This window comes from Hyla sarda, chromosome 2 (assembly GCF_029499605.1).
Source record: "Hyla sarda isolate aHylSar1 chromosome 2, aHylSar1.hap1, whole genome shotgun sequence".
Lineage (NCBI taxonomy): Eukaryota > Metazoa > Chordata > Amphibia > Anura > Hylidae > Hyla > Hyla sarda.
The window spans coordinates 87722449-87739895 of record NC_079190.1 but is presented as its reverse complement, the minus strand read 5'-3'; the positions used below and the strand labels follow the sequence as shown (position 1 = coordinate 87739895).

Below are 17447 nucleotides of genomic sequence, written 5' to 3'. Positions count from 1 at the left end.
TAGTACAGAGCTGAGTGTATATGAAGCATATAGTACAGAGCTGTGTGTATATAAAGCATATAGTACAGAGCTGTGTGTATATAAAGCATATAGTACAGAGCTGTGTGTATATAAAGCATATAGTACAGAGCTGTGTGTATATAAAGCATATAGTACAGAGCTGAGTGTATATAAAGCATATAGTACAGAGCTGTGTGTATATAAAGCATATAGTACAGAGCTGTGTGTATATAAAGCATATAGTACAGAGCTGTGTGTATATAAAGCATATAGTACAGAGCTGTGTGTATATAAAGCATATAGTACAGAGCTGTGTGTATATAAAGCATATAGTACAGAGCTGAGTGTATATAAAGGATATAGTACAGAGCTGAGTGTATATAAAGCATATAGTACAGAGCTGAGTGTATATAAAGCATATAGTACAGAGCTGAGTGTATATAAAGCATATAGTACAGAGCTGAGTGTATATAAAGCATATAGTGCAGAGCTGTGTGTATATAAAGGATATAGTACAGAGCTGTGTGTATATAAAGCATATAGTACAGAGCTGTGTGTATATAAAGCATATAGTACAGAGCTGTGTGTATATAAAGCATATAGTACAGAGCACTGTGTATATAAAGCATATAGTACAGAGCTATGTGTATATAAAGCATATAGTACAGAGCTGAGTGTATATGAAGCATATAGTACAGAGCTGAGTGTATATAAAGCATATAGTACAGAGCTGTGTGTATATAAAGCATTTAGTACAGAGCTGTGTGTATATAAAGCATATAGTGCAGAGCTGTGTGTATATAAAGCATATAGTACAGAGCTGAGTGTATATAAAGAATACAGTACAGAGCTGTGTGTATATAAAGCATATAGTACAGAGCTGAGTGTATATAAAGCATATAGTACAGAGCTGAGTGTATATGAAGCATATAGTACAGAGCTGTGTGTATATGAAGCATATAGTACAGAGCTGTGTGTATATAAAGCATATAGTACAGAGCTGTGTGTATATGAAGCATATAGTACAGAGCTGTGTGTATATAAAGCATATAGTACAGAGCTGTGTGTATATAAAGCATATAGTACAGAGCTGTGTGTATATAAAGCATATAGTACAGAGCTGTGAGTATATAAAGCATATAGTACAGAGCTGTGTGTATATAAAGCATATAGTACAGAGCTGTGTGTATATAAAGCATACAGTGCAGAGCTGTGTGTATATAAAGCATATAGTACAGAGCTGAGTGTATATAAAGGATATAGTACAGAGCTGTGTGTATATAAAGCATATGGTACAGAGCTGTGTGTATATAAAGGATATAGTACAGAGCTGAGTGTATATGAAGCATATAGTACAGAGCTGTGTGTATATAAAGCATATAGTACAGAGCTGTGTGTATATAAAGCATATAGTACAGAGCTGTGTGTATATAAAGCATATAGTACAGAGCTGTGTGTATATAAAGCATATAGTACAGAGCTGAGTGTATATAAAGCATATAGTACAGAGCTGTGTGTATATAAAGCATATAGTACAGAGCTGTGTGTATATAAAGCATATAGTACAGAGCTGTGTGTATATAAAGCATATAGTACAGAGCTGAGTGTATATAAAGCATATAGTGCAGAGCTGTGTGTATATAAAGGATATAGTACAGAGCTGTGTGTATATAAAGCATATAGTACAGAGCTGTGTGTATATAAAGCATATAGTACAGAGCTGTGTGTATATAAAGCATATAGTACAGAGCTGTGAGTATATAAAGCATATAGTACAGAGCTGTGTGTATATAAAGCATATAGTACAGAGCTGTGTGTATATAAAGCATATAGTGCAGAGCTGTGTGTATATAAAGCATATAGTACAGAGCTGTGTGTATATAAAGCATATAGTACAGAGCACTGTGTATATAAAGCATATAGTACAGAGCTATGTGTATATAAAGCATATAGTACAGAGCTGAGTGTATATGAAGCATATAGTACAGAGCTGAGTGTATATAAAGCATATAGTACAGAGCTGTGTGTATATAAAGCATATAGTGCAGAGCTGTGTGTATATAAAGCATATAGTACAGAGCTGAGTGTATATAAAGAATACAGTACAGAGCTGTGTGTATATAAAGCATACAGTACAGAGCTGAGTGTATATAAAGCATATAGTACAGAGCTGAGTGTATATGAAGCATATAGTACAGAGCTGTGTGTATATGAAGCATATAGTACAGAGCTGTGTGTATATAAAGCATATAGTACAGAGCTGTGAGTATATAAAGCATATAGTACAGAGCTGTGTGTATATAAAGCATACAGTGCAGAGCTGTGTGTATATAAAGCATATAGTACAGAGCTGAGTGTATATAAAGGATATAGTACAGAGCTGTGTGTATATAAAGCATATGGTACAGAGCTGTGTGTATATAAAGCATATAGTACAGAGCTGTGTGTATATAAAGGATATAGTACAGAGCTGAGTGTATATGAAGCATATAGTACAGAGCTGTGTGTATATAAAGCATATAGTACAGAGCTGTGTGTATATAAAGCATATAGTACAGAGCTGTGTGTATATAAAGCATATAGTACAGAGCTGTGTGTATATAAAGCATATAGTACAGAGCTGAGTGTATATAAAGCATATAGTACAGAGCTGTGTGTATATAAAGCATATAGTACAGAGCTGTGTGTATATAAAGCATATAGTACAGAGCTGTGTGTATATAAAGCATATAGTACAGAGCTGAGTGTATATAAAGCATATAGTGCAGAGCTGTGTGTATATAAAGGATATAGTACAGAGCTGTGTGTATATAAAGCATATAGTACAGAGCTGTGTGTATATAAAGGATATAGTACAGAGCTGTGTGTATATAAAGCATATAGTACAGAGCTGTGAGTATATAAAGCATATAGTACAGAGCTGTGAGTATATAAAGCATACAGTACAGAGCTGTGTGTATATAAAGCATATAGTACAGAGCTGTGTGTATATAAAGCATATAGTACAGAGCTGTGAGTATGTAAAGCATATAGTACAGAGCTGTGTGTATATAAAGCATATAGTACAGAGCTGTGTGTATATAAAGCATATAGTACAGAGCTGTGTGTATATAAAGCATATAGTACAGAGCACTGTGTATATAAAGCATATAGTACAGAGCTATGTGTATATAAAGCATATAGTACAGAGCTGAGTGTATATGAAGCATATAGTACAGAGCTGAGTGTATATAAAGCATATAGTACAGAGCTGTGTGTATTTAAAGCATATAGTGCAGAGCTGTGTGTATATAAAGCATATAGTACAGAGCTGAGTGTATATAAAGAATACAGTACAGAGCTGTGTGTATATAAAGCATATAGTACAGAGCTGAGTGTATATAAAGCATATAGTACAGAGCTGAGTGTATATGAAGCATATAGTACAGAGCTGTGTGTATATGAAGCATATAGTACAGAGCTGTGTGTATATAAAGCATATAGTACAGAGCTGTGTGTATATAAAGCATATAGTACAGAGCTGTGTGTATATAAAGCATATAGTACAGAGCTGTGTGTATATAAAGCATATAGTACAGAGCTGTGTGTATATAAAGCATATAGTACAGAGCTGTGAGTATATAAAGCATATAGTACAGAGCTGTGTGTATATAAAGCATATAGTACAGAGCTGTGTGTATATAAAGCATATAGTACAGAGCTGTGTGTATATAAAGCATATAGTACAGAGCTGTGTGTATATAAAGCATATAGTACAGAGCTGTGTGTATATAAAGCATATAGTACAGAGCTGAGTGTATATGAAGCATATAGTACAGAGCTGTGTGTATATAAAGCATATAGTGCAGAGCAGTGTGTATATAAAGCATATAGTGCAGAGCTGTGTGTATATGAAGCATATAGTGCAGAGCTGTGTGTATATAAAGGATATAGTACAGAGCTGTGTGTATATAAAGCATATAGTACAGAGCTGTGTGTATATAAAGCATATAGTACAGAGCTGTGAGTATATAAAGCATACAGTACAGAGCTGTGTGTATATGAAGCATATAGTACAGAGCTGTGTGTATATAAAGCATATAGTACAGAGCTGTGTGTATATAAAGCATATAGTACAGAGCTGTGTGTATATAAAGCATATAGTACAGAGCTGTGTGTATATAAAGCATATAGTACAGAGCTGTGTGTATATAAAGCATATAGTACAGAGCTGTGTGTATATAAAGCATATAGTACAGAGCTGTGAGTATATAAAGCATATAGTACAGAGCTGTGTGTATATAAAGCATATAGTACAGAGCTGTGTGTATATAAAGCATATAGTACAGAGCTGTGTGTATATAAAGCATATATTACAGAGCTGTGAGTATATAAAGCATATAGTACAGAGCTGTGTGTATATAAAGCATATAGTACAGAGCTGTGTGTATATAAAGCATATAGTACAGAGCTGTGAGTATATAAAGCATATAGTACAGAGCTGAGTGTATATGAAGCATACAGCACAGGCAGGAGCCTCTCATCTATATGAATAGAACTCCTCCAGCAGCAGCACAGCCTTCAAACTGGCTCCTCCCACACATGTGACCGATCACATGGTCATGACATCATCAAAGGTCCTTCAGCTCACTGGGATCCAGCATCTACCTTTGTGTTATCCGGCTGGTGAGGCGTCCAGGAGTCTTGGGTAAGATTGTGGTGTTCGGTGTGCCCGGCTGTGTCCTCTCTGTGTATACTGGTGAACCTGTAGTGTGAGGGGCTGGGGGTGCCGGGGCTGGTGCTGCCCCCCCACAGAGGAGGGCACTGTGGGTTATATGTTTACATCCAGAGTCCTATGAATAGACTCAGCCTCTGTCCTGTACTGTGTACACTGCAGGCCTGAGGTGAGGGGGAGCATCTACTGTGGAACTACAAGCCCCAGCATTTCTACAGGTACTGCTGCTACTTGTAGTTCTCCCAATATACTTCTTTGTGTATTTCCTATGGAAGCTTCAGGCATTTTGCCCCAAGTCCATTCATTGCTGCCTCCATGGACCATATACCTCCTCATGTACTTCCATGTTCGCAATTTACGTGTTACAAAGTGTTTTGCCGGCTACGTTAGACTTGGACCGTGGCGGGACGGACTTTTGTACACGACAAGTCATGGGAGAACATCTAAAAAGTTTAGTCATAACAATGATATACGCTTCTACGTGACTCAATGACATTTCTAGATTTGTACGATCATCTGGGCACTTTCATTGTGTTTTCCTGCTTCATGTTCTCCACTAAAATCCCAAACAAAATCTTGTTAATTATGGGAACAAAAAAAAAAATAATAATAATAAAATATATATATATATATATATATATATATATATATATATATATATATATGAGTAATAGAAACTGGGTTTCTGAATGAGCTGTTGGGTAGTGTTCTCATCAGGGCCCCATATCAGGTTTTTGTTACTTTTCATAAGAATAGCTGTCAAAATTATGGAAACATTGATGGAGCCCTCACTCATGTGGTCCAATGGGCACTAGGTGGACCCATCACACAGCATCATGGCTTCTATGAGCCGTCCTCCGTGCTGCTACATTTACAGGGACATTGATAGTTAGGGTCTATTCACAAGGCAGAATTTTTGTTTGCAGAATTCCGCACTCCCATTCACACTTCTAAATTTCCACTTGCGGAATTCCATAGAAGTCTATGGGCTTAAATTTGAGGCGGAAATTCTGCTATGTTTATAGACTCTTACTGTAGGCTGCATTGAGGCTGTTTCAATGTAAAAGATGGTCACATATTCATCTGCAACCAAGGAGAGTGGGATGCCAACATATACCACATTGTGTGACTACGGTCGGTACATTTGTGTTAGATTGTATACTGTATGTGCATACAATTTTTTTTTTTTGAAACTGAGGCCTTTACTACAAAGATATATATATATATATATATATATATATTATAGAAAGAGGATTTAGTGCAAAGTAAAACGTCATATTTCACATATTGCTTAGCACTAGCACTGTGCTGCTTTTATCCTCTTGTCTGTGTGTGTGTGTGTGTTTGTGTATATATATATATATATATCAGTCCTGGCCATAAATGTTGGCACCCCTTACATTTTTCAAGAAACTGTAGTATTTCTCACATAAAAGGATCGCAGTAACACATGTTTTGCTATACACATGTTTATTCCCTGTGTGTGTATTGGGACTAAACCTAAAAAGGGAGGAAAGAAAGCAAATTGGACATAATGTCACGCCAAACTCCAAAAATGGGCTGGACAAAATTATTGGCACCCTTTCAAAATTGTGGAAAAATAACATTGTTTCAAGCATGTGATGCTCCTTTAAACTCACCTGGGGCAAGTAACAGGTGTGGGCAACATAATGAAATCACTTAAAATCACTTGAAAGCAGATAACAAGGAGAGAAGTTCACTTAGTCTTTGCGTTGTGTGTCTGTGTGTGCCACACTAAGCATGGGCAACAGAAAGAGAAGAGAACGGTGTGAGGACTTGAGAACCAAAATTGTGGAAAAATATCAACAATCTTAAGGTTACAAGTCCATCTCCAGAGATCTAGCCTTGCCTTTGTCCACAGTGCGCAACATTATCAAAAAGTATGCATCCCATGGCACTGTAGCTAATCTCCCTGGGCATGGATGAAAGGTGTAAATGCAGGATAGTCCAGGTGGTGGATAAGCAGCCCCAAACAAGTTCCAAAGATATTCAAGCTGTCCTACAGGCTCAGGGAGCATCAGTGTCAGTGCGAACTATCCGTCGACATTTAAATGAAAAGAATTGCTATGGCAGGAGACCCATGAGGACCCCACTGCGGACACAGAGACGTAAAAAAGCAAGACTACATTTTTGCCAAAATGAACTTGAGTAAGCCAAAATCCTTCTTGGAAAACGTCTTGTGGACAGATGAGACCAAGATAGAGCTTTATGGTAAAGCCGGAATGAAGCCTACAAAGAAAAGAACACAGTACCTACAGTGAAATATGGTGGAGGTTCAATGATGTTTTGGGGTTGTTTTGCTGCCTCTGGCACTGGATGCCTTGAATGTGTGCAAGACATCATGAAATCTGAGGATTACCAACGGATTTTGGGTCGCACTGTACAGCCCCGTGTCGGAAAGCTGGGTTTGCGTCTGAGATTTTGGGTCTTCCAGCAGGACAATGACATACATCAAAAAGCACCCAGAAATGTATGGCAGCAAAGCGCTGGAGAGTTCTGAAGTGGCCAGCAATGAGTACAGATCTAAATCCCATTAAAGGGGTTCTCCAGTGCTTAGACATCTTATCCCCTATCCAAAGGATAGGGGATAAGATGCCTGATCGCGGGAGTCCCGCCGCTGGGGACCCCCGGATCTTGCACGTGGCACCCCGTTTTAATCAATCCCCGGAGCGTGTTCGCTCCGGTTCTGATTACCGACGACCACAAGGCCGGCGGTGTGTGACGTCACGCCTCCGCCCCCATGTGACGTCATGCTCCGCCCCTCAATGCAAGCCACGTGCAAGATCCCAGGGGTCCCCAGCGGCGGGACTCCCGCGATCAGGCATCTTATCCCCTATCCTTTGGATAGGGGATATGATGTCTAAGCACCGGAGAACCCCTTTAAACACTTGTGGAGAGATCTTAAAATTGCTGTTGGGAAAAGGCGCCCTTCCAATAAGAGAGACCTGGAGCAGTTTGTAAAGGAATAGTTTTCCAACATTCCGGCTGAGAGGTGTGAGAAGCTTATTGATGGTTATAGAAAGCGACTGGTTTCAGTTATTTTTTTCCAAAGGGTGTGCAACCAAATATTAAGTTAAGGGTGCCAATCATTTTCTCCAGCCCATTTTTGGAGTTTGGTGTGACATTATGGCCAATTAGCTTTTTTTCATCCCTCTTTTGGTTTAGTTCCAGTACACACAAAGGGAATAAACATGTGTATAGCAAAACATGTTACTGCAATCCTTTTCTGTGAGAAATACTTAATTTTCTTGAAAAATGTCAGGGGTGCCAACATTTACGGCCATGTATATATGTCTGTGTAAATGTATTTACAGTTAAAACCAGTTTTTAAGTTTCCCTAATGAAAAATAGTTTTGACTGAACACCTTTTTGTGAAAACTAGAATTGACTGCTTTTTAAGGGTGCGTTCACATGCCAGTAACTAGCAACGGGTTTCCCACTGCTGGAAACCCGCTGTGAGTTACGCTACCATTCATTTGAATGGGTCCGCGGACAGTCCGCAAATCTGACACTATTGTGGACTGTCTGTAGACCCATTTAAATCAATGGTAGCGTAACTCGCAGCGGGATTCCCGCTGCTAGTAATAGCGTGTGAACACACCCTAAAACCAGTTTTTCCTGGACGCCTTTGTACAAACTAGGATTTACAAACTAGAGTACCCATTTGTTGCCTCCACTGAGGTCAAAGTTCATCTAGTATGCTGCCTCCGCATACCCGCCTTCCCCTCCGCTAGCACACTCGTGCAGGTTGACCACTTTGCACAGTCCTCTGTCTTCACCCTTCCCAAACCAATCTGTACTTGGTCTTAAAAAAAAAAAAATGGTATTGGGACATCTCTAATAACTAGATTTATTTAGCAAGACCATTTCTCTTACAAGTAGCAGAGATATAGCAGAGAAAGAGAAAAAGGCACACTAGCCCCTAGTGCAGTACTTTAGGATAGTTGGCAATGGCAAAAGAAATACACTTACCAAGTGATGTTGTGTTGAGGGCACAACACCATGTAGCATTTGAGTAGATAGTGCTCTGTAAGCAGCCTAGATCCTCCGGTTAGGTCCTCGCTCACCGGTTCACAACAGTAGAAGCAAAAGCAGAGAAAATGGATCTTCATCAGGCGCAATTACAGTGTTAAATGGAGGTGACTGGAATCATGGATATAGCTTCACAAAGATTTATTAGGCGCAATAAACATGTTTCTCACCCGGAAAGGGCACTTCATCAGGCAATTTGGATGTACAAGCAACAAACAGCTAAGTTTACATAGACAGTCCTTAAGTCAATTCAAATGTTAAGTTAATCGCGCTATTCAGAGTAGCTCACTACTCTTGAGTAGCCTTCAGTCAAAATTAGAACGATAATTATTATTAACAAAAAGTCATAAAATGATGTGCAGGATTGTCTTTACATAGATTAAATCATCAACATAATTATATGTAAGAAGTAGCATAATGATCCCACCGTACTCTGTAGAAACAGTGCATAGGATAGTATGTGTAGGCATAGCAGAGGATCGCTTCTGAGCACCGTGGCCATAGTAAACTAATGAATGGAAGTGCTATGTATGCCATAGCATAACTAGCAGTAGGCGAAGTCAGATTTTTGTATCGCTACACATACCAAAAAAAAAAAAAGGTGCTGAACCTGTAGTGGTGGATGTTACTGGGCTGGGAGTGATATCGCCACAGATAACCCGTGAATCCCAGGACCGCTGTGAGGATTCCAATGACGCTCCACAACTTTAGGTGGTAAGATACAGAGCGCTACATTATAGTAGGGTAGCTAGTGTAAGGTGGAGTTAAACTGATAGACCTGCCTAAGCCCTAGCTAATGGCTATGTAGCTTGTATCGGAAGGATAATGTAGCACTACATAGTAGTGGCATGGCTAGTGTAGGGCGGAGCTTTAATCAAAACAATGTAGGAAAGTAATCACTGGTAATGCCTATAATAGATACATTAATTAATAGCGCTAGTAACTATAATAGATACGCTTGATATAATTTAGTAAATGCGCTAAGTAATCGCCCTAGTGATACCGGCAAATAAGATATTCTCAATAGAATATGTGTAGAATAATATGCCGGAGGGAAAATAAATCTGTAGAGAATAATAAAAACCTACGATATCTCAATATAAAACAATAAAAGCTAGAGTATATAATGGATATTAGAAAATAATGCTAAAATGGTCAAAACAATTTTAATAAAACCTATATAAACTAATGGTATTTTGGATATATGGTCAAATGGCATATTTAAATGCATGTAAAAAATCATAGTATATTGGCTGATATATATTAATGTGTTAAATTTGGGGTAACATAGATTTACTTTTTACGATCCTATAGTAATGAGGCCGCTCTGGGTAAAGTCTACGGGCATCCAAACAACCCGAAACATTACATCTGCTGTTTCATGGAATTGAAGATCGACATTCTTTGAGGACTTTTACAGAGTCTGCACGCAGGGGAACCCGCCTTCTCGCGCTGGTTATGTACTGCCAACAGTCCCCCTCATCCCGTCCCCCTCATCCCGTCCCCCTCATCCCGTCCTGTAATATGTGCACCAGGTATTGAAATATCTCCAGCCGTACGGAAGTTATGTGGGAACATACATTTCCCATTGATTTGCATGGGACTTTAAACAAAAACCACGACCCTCACAAATGGGGGAAGTTAAGGGTTAAATTAACTATCTTATATTTTAAGTGGACATATAAGTAACATGTGACCAAGCATTATGGAAATATCTAGGTCCAAGGGTTTAGGCTGAGCGTTGATGAGTCAGTGTGTTAGGTCTTCTCCTTCTTATATATAAGATATATATCTTAACCCGATAACGACCATGGACGTCTATACTCGTCCAATGGCCGTTACCGGGGTATGACGCGGGCTCCCGACTCGAGCCCGCGTCATACCGGACAGCCCCCAGCTGATTCCTGTAGCTGGGGGCCGGCGTTAATAGCCGACATGTGGCGATCGCCGCTGCCGGCTATTAACCCTTTAGATCGCCGCTGTCAAGTTGACAGCGGCGTCTAGAGGTGCCTGTATTAAGTCCCTGGTGGTCCAGTGGGGTGTATCGCCCCCCCCCCCCCCGCAGCACGATCGCGGGGGGAGCGATCCACTACTGAGGTAGCCTGAAGGCTTACCTCTCCTGCTGCGGCGGCTCCGGTGCTCTGAATGATAAAGCCTGGCAGGGCCAGGCTTTATCAATCGAGCGCAGAGCACACAGATCATTGTGGTTTTATGAAACCACAATGATCTGTATGAGGAATCTAATGATTCCTCCTAAAAGTCCCCTAAGGGGACTAAAAGTGTAAAAAAAAAAAAAAAAAAAAAAAAAATTAAATAAAAAAAATAACAAAAAAAATTTAAAAACACACACATTAACCCCTTCCTTATTAAAAGTTTAAATCACCCCCCTTTTCCCAAATTCCATATTAAAAATATGTAACCATAATAAAAATAAACATATGTGGTATCGCCGTGTGCGTAAATGTCTGAACTATAAAAATAGATCATTAACCCCTTAAGGACTGAGCCCTTTTTCACCTTAAGGACTCGGCCATTTTTTGCAATTCTGACCACTGTCACTTTAAACATTAATAACTCTGGAATGCTTTTAGTTATCATTCTGATTCCGAGATTGTTTTTTCGTGACATATTCTACTTTAACTTAGTGGTAAAATTTTGTGGTAACTTGCATCCTTTCTTGGTGAAAAATCCCAAAATTTGATGAAAAATTTGAAAATTTTGCATTTTTCTAACTTTGAAGCTCTCTGCTTGTAAGAAAAATGGATATTCAAAATAATTTTTTTTTTTTATTCACATATACAATATGTCTACCGTATATACTCGAGTATAGGCCGAGTTTTTCAGCACGATTTTTCGTGCTGAAAACACCCCCCTCGGCTTATACTCGAGTGAACTCCCCCACCCGCAGTGGTCTTCAACCTGCGGACCTCCAGAGGTTTCAAAACTACAACTCCCAGCAAGCCCGGGCAGCCATCGGCTGTCCGGGCTTGCTGGGAGTTGTAGTTTTGAAACCTCCGGAGGTCCGCAGGTTGAAGACCACTGCGGCCTTCAACATCATCCAGCCCCCTCTCACCCCCTTTAGTTCTGAGTACTCACCTCCGCTCGGCGCTGGTCCGGTCCTGCAGGACTGTCCGGTGAGGAGGTGGTCCGGTGGGATACTGGTTCCGGGCTGCTATCTTCACCGGGGAGGCCTCTTCTAAGCGCTTCGGGCCCGGCCTCAGAATAGTCACGTTGCCGTGACAACGACGCAGAGGTGCGTTCATTGCCAACGTACTTCTGCGTCATTGTCAAGGCAACGCCTCTATTCCGGGCCGGAAGCGCGGAGAAGAGGCGCCCCCGGGGAAGATAGCAGCCCGGACCACCTCCCCACCGGACAGCCCTGCAGGACCGGACCAGCGCCGAGCGGAGGTGAGTACTCAGAACTAAAGGGGGTGAGAGGGGGGCTGGATGATGTTGAAGGCCGCAGTGGTCTTCAACCTGCGGACCTCCGGAGGTTTCAAAACTACAACTCCCAGCAAGCCCGGACAGCCGATGGCTGCCCGGGCTTGCTGGGAGTTGTAGTTTTGAAACCTCTGGAGGTCCGCAGGTTGAAGACCACTGAGGGCGAATGATGAGAAGAGGATGATGAAGGGGGGGTGTGGGGATGATGAAGGGGGGGGGGGGGTGGGATGATAAGGGGATGATGAAGGGGGGATGTGCGGGATGATAAGGGGATGATGAAGGGGGGATGTGCGGGATGATAAGGGGATGATGAAGGGGGGATGTGTGGGATGATAAGGGGATGATGAAGGGGGGATGTGCGGGATGATAAGGGGATGATGAAGGGGGGATGTGTGGGATGATGACAAGGGGATGATGAAGGGGGGATGTGTGGGATGATAAGGGGATGATGAAGGGGGGATGTGTGGGATGATGACAAGGGGATGATGATGAGGATGTTAATGACGGGTCTGGATGATGACAGGGGGGGATGAGGTATTTCCCACCCTAGGCTTATACTCGAGTCAATAACTTTTCCTGGGATTTTGGGTTGAAATTAGGGGTCTCGGCTTATACTCGGGTCGGCTTATACTCGAGTATATACGGTACTTCATATTTGCATCATAAAATTGATGAGTTTTTACTTTTGGAAGACATCAGAGGGCTTCAAAGTTCCGCAGCAATTTTCCAATTTTTCACAAAATTTTGAAACTCGCTTTTTTTCAGGGACCAGTTCAGGTTTGAAGTGGATTTGAAGGGTCTTCATATTAGAAATACCCCACAAATGACCCCATTATAAAAACTGCACCCCCGAAAGTATTCAAAATGACATTCAGTAAGCGTTTTAACCCTTTAGGTGTTTCACAGGAATAGCAACAAAGTGAAGGAGAAAATTCACAATCTTCATTTTTTACACTCGCATGTTCTTGTAGACCCAATTTTTGAATTTTTGCAAGGGGTAAAAAGGAGAAAATTTTTACTTGTATTTGAAACCCAATTTCTCTCGAGTAAGCACATACCTCATATTTCTATGTTAATTGTTCGGCGGGCGCAGTAGAGGGCTCAGAAGGGAAGGAGCGTCAAATGGTTTTTGGGGGGCATGTCACCTTTAGGAAGCCCCTATGGTGCCAGAACTGCAAAAAACCCCACATGGCATACCATTTTGGAAACTAGACCCCTCAGGGAACGTAACAAGGGGTAATGTGAACCTTAATACCCCACAGGTGATTCACGACTTTTGCATATGTAAGAAAAAAAAATATTTTTTTAACCTAAAATGCTTGGTTTCCCTAAAGTTTTACATTTTTAAAAAGGGTAATAGCAGAAAATACACCCCAAAATTTGAAGCCCAATTTCTCCCGATTCAGAAAACACCACATATGGGGGTGAAAAGTGCTCTGCTGGCGCACTACAGGTCTCAGAAGAGAAGGAGTCACATTTGGCTTTTTGAAAGCAAATTTTGCTCTGGGGGCATGACACATTTAGGAAGCCCCTATGGTGCCAGGACCGCAAAAAATACCCACATGGCATACCATTTTGGAAACTAGACCCCTCGGGGAACGTAACAAGGGGTTAAGTGAACCTTAATACCCCACAGGCGTTTCACGACTATTGCATATGTAAAAAAATAAAAAAAATTTTACCTAAAATGCTTCTTTTCCCAAAAACTTTACATTTTTAAAAAGGGTAAAAGCAGAAAATACCCCCCAAAATTTGAAGCCCAATTTCTCCCGAGTACGGCGATACCCCATATGTGACCCTTAACTGTTGCCTTGAAATACGACAGGGCTCCAAAGTGAGAGCGCCATGCGCATTTGAGGCCTAAATTAGGGATTGCATAGGGGTGGACATAGGGGTATTCTACGCCAGTGATTCCCAAACAGGGAGCCTCCAGCTGTTGCAAAACTCCCAGCATGCCTGGACAGTCAACGGCTGTCCGACAATACTGGGAGTTGTTGTTTTGCAACAGCTGGAGGCTCCGTTTTGGAAACCATGGCGTACCAGATGTTTTTCATTTTTATTGGGGAGGGGAGGGGGGTTGTATAGGGGTATGTGTATACGTAGTGTTTTTTACTTTTTATTTTATTTTTTGTGGTAGTGTAGTGTAGTGTTTTTAGGGTACAGTCGCACGGGCGGGGGTTCACAGTAGTTTATCGCTGGCAGTTTGAGCTGTTGCAGAAAATTTGCTGCAGCTCAAACTTGCAGCCCGATACCTACTGTAAGCCTCCGCCCATGTGAGTGTACCCTGTACATTCACATTGGGGGGGACATCCAGCTGTTGCAAAACTAAAACTCCCAGCATGCGCTGACAGACTGTACATGCTGAGAGTTTTAGTTTTGCAACAGCTGTAGGCACACTGGTTATGTATCACAGAGTTTGTGACCTTACTCAGTGTTTCAAAACCAGTGTGCCTCCAGCTGTTGCAAAACTACAACTCCCAGCATGTACGGTGCATGGTGTAAGGTGACTGCTGGGAGTTGTAGTTTGCAACTGCTGGAGGCACACCGGTCGTGAAACACTGAGTTAGGTAAAAAAAAAAACTCTAAGTTTCACAACCAGTGTGCCTTCAGCTGTTGCAAAACTACAACTCTCAGCAGTCACCGACAGCAAACGGGCATGCTGGGAGTTGTAGTTATGCAACCAGCAGATGCACCACTACAACTCCCAGCATGCACTTTAGCTGTTTGTGCAAGCTGGTAGTTGTAGTTATACAACAGCTGAAGGTACACTTTTCCATAGAAATAATGTGCCTCCAGCTGTTGCAAAACCATAAGTCCCAGCATGCCCATAAGGGAATGCTGGGAGTTGTGGTGGTCTGCCTCCTGCTGTTGCATAACTACAGCTCCCAGCATGCCCTTTTTGCATGCTGGGAGCTGTTGCTAAGCAACAGCAGGAGGCTGTAACTCACCTCCTGCTGTTGCTTCATCGCTGGACTGTCCCTCGCCGCCGCCGTCGCTCCTGGGGCCCCGATCCCAACATGGACGCCGGGGATCGGGGTCCCCAGCACCCGGGGTCGTCTTCCCGCTCACGCCCTCCGGAAGAGGGGCGGAGCGGGTGCGGGAGTGACGCCCGCAGCAGGCGCCCTGATTGGTCAGCCGGTAATCGGCCGACGAATCAGGGCGATCGTGAGGTGGCATCAGTGCCACCTCACCCCTGCAGGCTCTGGCTGTTCGGGGCCGTCAGAGACGGCCCCGAACAGCCAGTAATTCCGGGTCACCGGGTCACTGGAGACCCGATTGACCCGGAATCGCCGCAGATCGCTGGACTGAATTGTCCAGCGATCTGCGGCGATCGCCGACATGGGGGGGCATAATGACCCCCCTGGGCGATATGCCGGGATGCCTGCTGAACGATTTCAGCAGGCATCCGGCTCCGGTCCCCAACCGGCTAGCGGTGGGGGCCGGAATTCCCACGGGCGTATGGATACGCCCTGCGTCCTTAAGGACTCGGGATGCAGGGCATATCCATACGCCCTGCGTCCTTAAGAGGTTAATTAAACCGCACGGTCAATGGCGTACATTCAAAAAAATTCCAAAGTCCAAAATAGCGTATTTTTGGTCACTTTTCATACCATAAAAAAAGGAATAAAAAGCGATCAAAAAGGCCAATCAAAATAAAAATGGTACCGATTAAAACTTCAGATCACGGCGCAAAAAATGAGCCCTCAAATCACCCTGTACGTGGAAAAATAAAAAAGTTATAGGGGTCAGAAAAGGACAATTTTAAATGTATAAATTTTCCTGCATGTAGTTATGATTTTTTCCAGAAGTACGATGAAATCAAACCTATATAAGTAGGGGATCATTTTAATCGTATGGACCTACAGAATAATAAGGTGTCATTTTTACCGAAAAATGCACTGCGTAGAAACGGAAGCCCCCAAAATTTACAAAATGGTGTTTTTTCTTCAATTTTGTTGCACAATGATTTTTTTTTTCTGTTTCGCCATAAATGTTTGTGTAAAATGACTGATGTCATTCCAAAGTAGAATTGGTGGTGCAAAAAATAAGCCCTCATATGGATTTTTAGGTGGAATATTGAAAGGGTTATGATTTTTAAAAGGTAAGGAGGAAAAAACGAAAGTGTAAAAACAGAAAAATGCTTGGTCCTTTAGGGGTTAAGGTGAAATTTCCATGTAGAAATAGGATATACTTTGGAATGGGGAATATATGGATTGGTTAGAAACCAATGTGTATGGATACTGTGCATTGGGATGTGTAGAATATGTAGTTTATCTCCGCCTTACACTAGCTACCCTACTATAATGTAGTGCTCTCTATCTTACCACCTGCAGTTGTGGAGCGTCATTGAAATCCTCACAGTGGTCCTGGGATTCACTGGTTACCTGTAGAGATATCAATCCCAGTAACATCCACAACTACAGGTTTGGCACCTTTTTGGTATGTGTAGCGATACAAAAATGTTTTACTCCGCCTACTGCTAGTTACGCTATGGTATACCTAGCACTTCCATTCATTAGTTTACTACTGCCAAGGTGCTCAGAAGCGATCCTCTGCTATGCCTACACGTACTTTCTCATGCACTGTTTCTACAGACTACGGTGGGATCATTATGCTACTTCTTACGTATAATTATGTTGTTTTAACCTATGTAAAGACAATCCTGCACATAATTTTATATGGCTTTTTTTATTTTTTTATAATAATAGTTTTCATTTTCGACTGAAGGCTACTCAAGATGTAGTGAGCTACTCTGAATAGCGCGATTAACGAAACCTTTGAATTGACGTAAGGACGGTCTATTTATACTTAGCTGTTTGTTGCCTGTACATGCACGTTGCCTGTACATGCACATTGCCTGATGAAGTGCCTGTTCCGGGCAAGAAACGCATTTATTGTGCCTAATAAATCTTTGTGATGCTATATCCATGATTCTAGTCACCTCCATTTAACACTGTAATTGCACATGATGAAAATCCATTTTTCTCTGCTTTTGCTTCTACTGTTGTGAACCGGTGACCGAGGACCTAACCAGAGGATCTAGACTGCTTACAAAGCACTATCTACTCAAATGCTACATGGTGTTGTGCCCTCAGCGCAACATCCCTTAGTAAGTGTATTTCTTTGGCCTTTGCCAAGTATCCTAAAGTACTGCACTAGAGGCGCATGTGCCTTTTTCCTTTTCTCTGCTATATATACAACGGGGATCATATTGCTGCAATCTTCCGGAGTGAGCTGA

The 17447-nt window shown here is 41.7% G+C and overlaps 1 protein-coding gene across 3 annotated transcripts in view; it reads left to right on the top strand.

Moving 5' to 3' along the window:
* Nucleotides 1–4589: 4589 nt before the first annotated feature.
* Nucleotides 4590–17447, top strand: part of ZBTB39 (zinc finger and BTB domain containing 39) — a 33014-nt gene continuing 20156 nt past the window's right edge. Inside the window, exon 1 of one of the 3 annotated variants that reach the window (XM_056562503.1) lies at nucleotides 4590–4687. The gene's annotated coding sequence lies outside the window, so the exon portion shown is untranslated. Of the gene's footprint in view, nucleotides 4688–4740; nucleotides 4884–17252; nucleotides 17319–17447 lie in introns of those variants that run through there. The other 2 variants (XM_056562505.1, XM_056562504.1) reach the window with 2 other exon arrangements.